General features: G+C 40.7%; 1 non-coding gene across 1 annotated transcript; it reads right to left on the bottom strand.

Moving 5' to 3' along the window:
* Positions 1–5,887: 5,887 nt before the first annotated feature.
* On the bottom strand, positions 5,888–5,991 carry LOC112780855 (small nucleolar RNA R71). The gene has a single exon (XR_003191664.1). It is a non-coding gene; the product is annotated as a small nucleolar RNA R71 (small nucleolar RNA).
* Between the last annotated feature and the right edge of the window lie 2,814 nt (positions 5,992–8,805).

Raw genomic sequence — 8,805 nt, 5'->3', positions numbered from 1 at the left:
TTATCAAACAGTTAGTGGATTAGTTATGTAGAAATGTAAATAAGCAATAAAATAAAAGTAAAAGTGCTGAGACTGAAATTAAAATAACAGAAACGACACAATTCAACAAAGGAAAAGAAAATTGCCCAATATAGTTATCCTCTAATTTAATCATTGTCAATACAAAATCAATCCCTGGCAACGGCGCCATAAACTTGATGCACGGAATCTTGTATCACTACAAATTTTCCTCTGCAAATATACCGAATGTCGTCAAGTAAAAACTCACAGAAGAGTGAGGTCGAATCCCATAGGGATTGATTGGTTAAGCAACTTTAATTAGAGGATTGTTCAAGTTGAGCTGAATCGAAATAGGATTGGGAAGTGCAGAAAATTAAATAGTGGGAAAAGTAAATAACAAGAAATAGAAATAGCTGAAAGTAAATGGCGGAATGTAAAGTGCAGGAACTTAAATTGCAGAATCTTAAATGGGAGTGGGGATGGTGAATATGAAAGTAAACAGCAGAAATTAAAGAATGGGTAAGATTAGAAGTGGGGAAGCTCATTGGGCTTAGGAGATATTGTAATTCTCCGGATCAAGTTCATTCTCATCTCTTCCTCAATCAATGCTTTCATTGATCTCTTGGCAATATTAAGTGATTGGATCTCAATTCCTTGGTAATCCAATCTCTCTAAGCTTGAACAATTGCCCAATTCCTTGATCTAATTGCTCATGGGAAGAGATGACGTACGATCACTGATTATACTACATGTTTTCCTGGATCAAAGTGTCGGTAAGATTATATGTCACTATATCTATCCAAACCCCAACCCAGTCCAACATGAAAAAGTATTTCTAGCATGATTTCCTCATTCCTCTTCCAAGGATCCTAGGAAATCCAAGTATGAATAATTTCTCCTCCAAGGCAATTATCCACTAGTATGAAGATCGAAAGCTTTCAAGAAAATCAAGAGAAGAGAAAGAGGAAGAAGAGTGAAAACTATTATTGATCCATTGAATTACAACAGAGCTCCCTAACCCAATGAAGAAGGGTTTAGCTGTTCATAGCTCTGGAGATGGAAATGGGAAATGAAAAATGCAATGAAAATAAAACTGAATTACAGAGAAAGTAAAATAGAGTGTTTACAATCCTGGATCCCCTGGTCCCAATCTAGTTCAAAACTACCCCTATATATACTTTTTCTCTCCTTGCTCCACGTTAACACCCACGTTAGTGGCATTAACGTTACCACTAACGTGGGTTATCTTAGCCTTTTCCAACGTTAGTGACAAAGTTAGTGTCACTAACGTTGGCTCCCTTTTTGCTCCACGTTAATGCCCACGTTAGTGGTGTTAATGTTCTATTAACGTGGGTGTCTATTGGCCATTCTAACGTTAGTAGTGCTAACTTCACCACTAACGTTGGAGCTTCTCCTTTCTTCCACGTTAGTGCCCACGTGAATGGCACTAATGTGGTGACTAACATGGGCTTAAATGGCCTTCGAAGGCGTTAGTGGTGTTAAATTCACCACTAACGTTGCAAGCTTGCTTCTCTTCTACGTTAATGGCCACGTTAGTGGCACTAACGTGGCTCTTCTTTGCTTCTTTTTCCCTGAAACCAAACAAACAAAGTGCATCGAAACTTTGCCTTATATCATGAGATTATGCATCATCTAGTTTATCATTCAATTCATGCATTATTCCCATGAAATCATGTAAAATTCACAATGTTTGCTTGAATCAAGATATAAGTGCATATCCACCCAAATGCTTGCTTATTGCCTAAGAAAATGCATGAAACTACCTAAAACACATAAAGAAAAGGCTAGTAAAATTAGCCAAGATGCCCTGGCATCACTTGTTCTTCTTTTTCTTGTTTATGTGCAGGAACAGAGATAAAGAACTATTCTTTGATCCTAATTCTGAACCTGAGAGGACCCTGAGGAAGCGTTTGCAACAAGTTAAAGCATAACACTCTGGAAGAGACCTCACAGAACTTTTTGAACAAGAAACCAAAAGTACAAGCATGGCAACCGAACAGAATAATGAAGGAGATTCAACGAAGGTTCTTGGTGACTTCACTGCACCCACTTCTAACTTCTATAGAAGAAGTATCTCCATACCTGCCTGTTCTGAGGGTTACCTGAAACTATAGGTCGATCTCGGTCGAGATCTGCAGTTGTAGCCGGAGCTGTCATGTCTGACTTGTAGTACTTGGAGGTCCTGATGATCCTGGATCACCGGAGGGGGGTGGTACCTGCAAGAGACTCCGATGCTTAAGTTAGCATAGGCTTTAAGCAGGTTTTTAGTAGAATCAGAGTATGAGTTATACCTGGGTGCTCCAGTGTATTTATAGTAGTGCGGGCTGACCTTTCTAGATAAGATAAGTTAGTTATCTTATCTTTATCTTTAAGTGAGGTCATCTTATCTTCAGGGGAACCGCCCTTATCCTTCTAGGCTTTGACTGCCTTTAGATTGGGCTGTGTCCCTTTATTTGGGCCTGTTCAGGCCTCTCCTGTCGATTTGGCCGAACTCTTTTAAAGAAGAGGCCGAGGTCCTGACCTGAAGAGGTCGGTTGTTTTATCTTCGATCTCCCTAGGTCGGATAGCTCGACCCAGAGTATGAACAGTGCCTTTGCTTGAGCTCGATCTTTTTTAAGGTCGTGTCTTTCGGTTCCCTACTCATTTATTTTATCTCCTTGAGCTAAGCATGAGGACATGCTGATGCCAAGGCATCTTAGGCGAGTTTCACTAGCATTTTTCTGTTAGTTTTAGTTGTTTTATGCACTTTCTTGAGCTTAAAGTAACCAAGAATGGTTAAATGAATAACAAAGCAATGAACCATCCAAACAGTATGATTTTTATGCAAATTTCATGAGTTTTTAGTTATATTACTTGAATGCTATGAATGGAAGATTCTCATGAAAATTTGCAAGACTTTGATGCAGTTGTTTGGATGATTTCAGGGAAGAAGAGGCTAGGCAAGGAAGCAACAAAAATCAATAAAGGAAGCTTGAATATCACATGTGGAGTTTAAGTTCCAGTTTAAGCTTAAACTGGAACTTAAACGCCAAAATCATGAAAGCTGAGGAAAGGGTGAAGGTGGCGTTTAACCTCCAGTTTAACCTTAAACTGGAAGTTAAACGCCAGAAATGGGAAATGCACCAGGGAGCCATTTCCACGTTTAAGCTCCAGTTTAACCTTAAACTGGAGCTTAAACGTGTTCGACCAAGTTTTCTCCTCCAGGGTTGCTTTCTCCATTTCCACGTTTAAGCTCCAGTTTAACCTTAAACTGGAGCTTAAACGTGTTCGACACCTCCAGGGCTACCTTTCTCCGCTTCCACGTTTAAGCTCCAGTTTAACCTTAAACTGGAGCTTAAACGTGTTCGACCTCCAGGATGGCTTTCTCTATTTCCACGTTTAAGCTCCAGTTTAACCTTAAACTGGAGCTTAAACGTGTTCGACCTCCAGGATGGCTTTCTCTATTTCCACGTTTAAGCTCCAGTTTAACCTTAAACTGGAGCTTAAACGTGTTCGACCTCCAGGGCTGCCTTTCCTATCTCCACGTTTAAGCTTCAGTTTAACCTTAAACTGAAGCTTAAACGTGTTCGACTAAGTGACCCTCCAGGGCTGCCTTCTTCCATTTCCACGTTTAAGCTTCAGTTTAGCCTTAAACTGAAGCTTAAACATGCTTCCACAAAAGGCATCACTGGAAGTTTCTGGCGTTTAAGCTGCAGTTTAAGCTTAAACTGCAACTTAAACGCCACTATTAGAAAAGGTTTCTGGGCCAAAAATATTGCAGTTTAAGTTAGCATTTGAGCACAAACATTAACTTAAACTTACTCTGGTATGAAACCCAATTGAATATCATGGTTTATGGATTGGGCCTGAAGGATTGATGAGTCTGGAATTTCAATTTGTTGAGTCATGTGTCATTACTTGATTATCACTAAGTTGGCTCAATGAATGTTACAGAATTTGGATCAGCAGCCTCATCAAGATTATGGATCATAAACCCAAAGCAAAAGGAAAGCAGGGAGAGGCCTCAAAGCCCAAGAAACACAACAGAAGCTCAATGTAGAAAGTGTATAAATAGGATAGAATTTAAGTTAGGACGGACTTTTCATTTTGGGGAAGTTTTCATACTTTTGTAATTGAATTCAGAGCTATGACTCACTAAACCCCCTTTCATTGGGTTAGGGAGCTCTATTGTAATTCAATGAATCAATAATAGTTTATCTTCTTCTTCAATCTTTTCTCTTGAATTTTGTTAGAAAGCTTCTCGATCTAATTCCATTGGGTAGTTGTCTTGGGAAAGAAACTACCCATAATTGGAATCCTTCGGAACCTTGGGAAAGGAATGGAGGATTCATGCTAGAGAAGCTTTCTCACAGTGAATTGGATTGGGGTTTGGATGGATATTGTGACATGTAATCCTACCAAATTGTGGTTCATGAAACTGTGTGGTATAATCAGTGATCAAGCATCATCTCTTCTTATGAACATTTAAACCAAGGGATTGGGAATTTGTTTGTTTTTAGAGAGAATTGGTGAGCCAAGGATTGGGATCCAATCATATAAGATTGCCAAGCAAAATTCAATGAACGCATTGGTTGAGGAAGAGATAAACATGTTTTGATTCGGAGATCTCAATATCTCCTATAACCCAATGAATTCCCCATCTCCGATTTCCACTTTCTCTTTACATTCTGCAACTCAATTCATGCAATCACCCCCATTCCCTTTTAATTTCAGCAATTTAGCTTCTGCTCTTTAATTCATGCAATTTAAGATTCCGCCATTTCAATTTCTTGCCATTTACGTTTCCCGCCAATTTTACATTCCGCAATTCTCATCTAATTCTTGATTCCGCTCAACTAGACACACTTCTAATCCGAATTGCTCATTCAACCAATCCTTGTGGGATTCGACCTCACTCTATTGTGAGTTTTTACTTGACGATAACCGGTGCACTTGCCGGAAGGAATTTTGCCGATCGTGCAATTTCCTAAATCGTGGCATAACTAGTTTATGCGCATCAAGTTTATGGCGCCGTTGCCGGGGATTGGTTTTCGATTGACAATTCTCCAATTGGAAGTTAACTAGATTGAGCATTTTTTTTTGCTTTGTTAATTCAGTTCAAGTTACTTGTTGAATTTTAATTTCTGCACTCTGTTACATGCTTTCTTTCTTTATGCCTTTAAATTCAAGCAACTAACTCACTGACTCACTAACTATTTGAATTAATTCCTCAACTGCTCTAACCATACTCTTCCATTAACCAAGAGTATTTTACTTGTTTGTTGCCTGTGCTGTGTTCTTGTATGACAGGTAAGAGAGGAGAGACATCAACTCCTCCATATACCGAACCAGAGAGGACCCTTCATAGACTTAGAAGGGAAGCAAGAGGGAAGAGAGTACTGGGAGAAGAAGAATCTGAAGGAGAATCTGAGGACAATTTTGAGGAAGCTCTAGATCTCAACATGGAAAGAGAAGTTCATAACCATGGGAGAGCTGATGGAAACAATGCCATTCCCGAGAGGAGGGTTCTTGGTTCATACGTAAACCCAACATCTGAGAATTGTGGTAGCAGCATTCAGAAACCACCCATTCAGGCCAACAATTTTGAGCTCAAACCACAGCTAATATCACTTGTGGAGAATCATTGTTCATTTGGTGGGAGTGCTAATGAAGACCCAAACCAACATCTCAAAAAATTCCTGAGAATTTGCGACACTGTGAAGTCCAATGGAGTCCAGGAAGATGCCTATAAACTGCTTTTGTTCCCATTTTCCCTTAGGGACAAGGCAGCTAAGTGGCTGGAATCATTCCCAAGGGGAGCCTAACAACATGGGATGAGGTGGAAAGCAAGTTTCTGGCACGTTTCTACCCCCCACAAAAGGTCAATAGGCTTCAATCTGAGGTTCAGACTTTTAGACAACAAGATGGTGAAACTCTCTACGAAGCATGGGAGAGGTTCAAGGATTTGACAAGGAAATGCCCACCAGACATGTTCCATGACTGGGTGCAATTGCACATTTTCTATGATGGACTTTCTTATGAATCAAGGAAGGCTGTAGACCATTCATCAGGAGGTTCATTGAACAGGAAAAAGACTGTGGAAGAAGCCATTGAAGTGATTGAGACAGTGGCTGAGAATGAGTACTACTATGCATCAGAGAGACACAACACTAAGGGAGTCATGGAGCTGAACCATGTTGATACAATTCTAGCCCAAAACAAGGTGTTTGCCAAGCAACTAGCAGAGCTCACCAGGAAATTAGAACAAAGCAAGTGGCTGCAATACACACACAAGATCAAGAGGAAGCAAGCACTGAAGGAGGTGATTGGGAAGAGGCCAATTATGTAGGAAATCTACAAAGGCAACCATATGATCCACATTCCAACACTTACAACCCAGGCTGGAAAAACCACCCAAACTTTGGGTGGGGAAACCAGCAAAACCAACATAACAAGTCCACATACCAAAACTCCAACCAAAGATCATATCAAGCCACACAAAACACTTACTCCCAACCATCATATCAAGGCCAAAATAATCGACCTACCCAACCTAATCCGAACCAACAATTTCAAGATCAATTAAACAGGATAGAAGGAATGCTTGCAACCATGGGTCAAGACATAACCGAATTGAAAGCCTTTAAGGAAGAAGTAATTTCCAACTTGCAAAACCAAGGAGCTGCCATCGAGAAGCTAGAAAATCAAATTGGGTATTTGTATAAGCAAACCCTGGCCAAGCGTTCTCATGCTGCCAAGGCTATTGCAAGGGAAGAATGTAAGCCATAACCCTCAGAAGTGGAAAGGAGCTGAAGGAGATCTCAAGGGAAACCACAGAGGATGAAGCAAAGAAAATGTGAGAACAAGGAACAGGACAATCTTTTACACCGTCTGCAACAAAAGAAAAAGAAAAAGAGGTCCTGAAGCCGTATACACCCAAAGCACCATATCCTCAACGTTTGATGAAAAGTGAAAAGGATGGCCAATTCTCCAGATTTTGGAGATTTTCAAGAAGCTTCAAATCAACATCCCGTTTGCTGAGGCAATAGAGCAAATGCCACTCTATGCAAAATTCTTAAAGGAATTAATGACCAAAAGAGAAGCTGGAGAAATGAGGAAACTGTGTTGTTGACTGAAGAATGCAGTGCCATCATTCAACACAAATTGCCTCAGAAACTGAAGGATCCAGGCAGTTTCAAATCCCTGCATCATAGGAGAAGTCATGGTGGAGAAGGCCTTGTGTGACTTAGGGGCCAGTATCAATTTGATGTCTCTAACAATGATGAGAAGAATGAGATTGAGGAAGTCAAACCAACAAGAATGGCCCTCTAATTGGCAGATCGAACTTTTAAATTCCCTCATGGATAGTTGAGGATTTGTTGGTAAAAGTGGGAGATTTCATATTCCCTGCCGATTTTGTGGTGTTAGATATGGAGGAAGAAGCCGAAGCTTCATAATCTGGGAAGACCCTTCCTGGCTACTGCGGAGCCATCATAGATGTCCAAAAGGGTGAGCTCACTCTTAGACTGCATGATGAGAAATTGGTGTTTAACGTATTCAAGGCAATGAGCTATCCATCAGAATCACTAAGGAATGCATGAGGGTGGATGTAGTGGACATGCAGTACAAGAAACCTTTGAGGAAACAACAAAGGAAGTGGCAGAGGAGGAGTTCACCAAGGATATGAGGATAGTGACATCAAGGCTGCTGAAACAACCATACCAAGCATGCCAGAGAGAGTGAAAGAAGAGAAGGAAGCACCAAAACCTGAGCTCAAAGCATTGCCCCCTAATCTCAAGTATGCATACTTGGGTAGTATGAGAGCTATCCTGTTATCATTAGCTCTGCCCTGAGCCAAGAACAGGAAGAAAATTGATCAATGTGCTACAAACTCATCAAGACGCCATGGATGGACCCTAGCTGATTTGAAGGGGATAAGTTCATCCATATGCATGCATAAAATCTTGTTAGAAGAGGATGCTAGACCCTACATTCAAGCTCAGAGAAGATTGAATCCCGTCATGAAAGAAGTGGTACAAAAGGAGGTCATGAAGTTATGGCAAGCAGGGGTAATCTACCCCATTTCTGATAGCCCATGGGTTAGTCCCATCCATGTAGTGCCCAAGAAAGGTGGCATAACTGTGGTGCCAAATGAGAGGAACGAACTCATACCCACAAGAACTGTCACTGGGTGGAGGATGTGCATAGACTACAGGAAGCTCAATGAAGCCACCAGAAAAGATCATTTCCCACTCCCATTCATGGATCAGATGCTTGAAAGGCTTGCAGGACATGCTTACTATTGCTTCTGAATGGATACTCAGGCTATAATCAGATAGTAGTTGATCCTAGAGATCAAGAGAAAACATCATTTGTTTGTCCATATGGAGTTTTGCTTATAGACGCATGCCCTTTGGATTGTGCAATGCACCTGCACTTTCCAAAGATGCATGCTGTCCATCTTTTCAGACATGATTGAAAATTTATTGAAGTTTTCATGGATGATTTTTCTGTGTTTGGAATTCTTTTCCTAGCTGCCTACACCACCTTGCCTTGGTGCTTAAGAGATGCCAAGAGACCAACCTAGTATTAAACTGGGAAAAGTGTCATTTCATGGTCACAGAAGGAATAGTCCTTGGCCACAAAATCTCGAATAGAGGCATTGAGGTGGACAGAGCTAAGGTGGAACTCATTGAAAAATACCTCCACCAAGTAATGTCAAGGCAATTAGGAGTTTTTTGGGACACGCTGGCTTTTACAGAAGGTTTATTAGAGACTTTTCTAAAATAGCCAAACCTTTGAGTA

Source organism: Arachis hypogaea, chromosome 19 (assembly GCF_003086295.3).
Source record: "Arachis hypogaea cultivar Tifrunner chromosome 19, arahy.Tifrunner.gnm2.J5K5, whole genome shotgun sequence".
Taxonomy (NCBI): domain Eukaryota; kingdom Viridiplantae; phylum Streptophyta; class Magnoliopsida; order Fabales; family Fabaceae; genus Arachis; species Arachis hypogaea.
The sequence above is the reverse complement of the archived record's forward strand: the minus strand, read 5'-3'. Positions and strand labels throughout refer to the sequence as shown.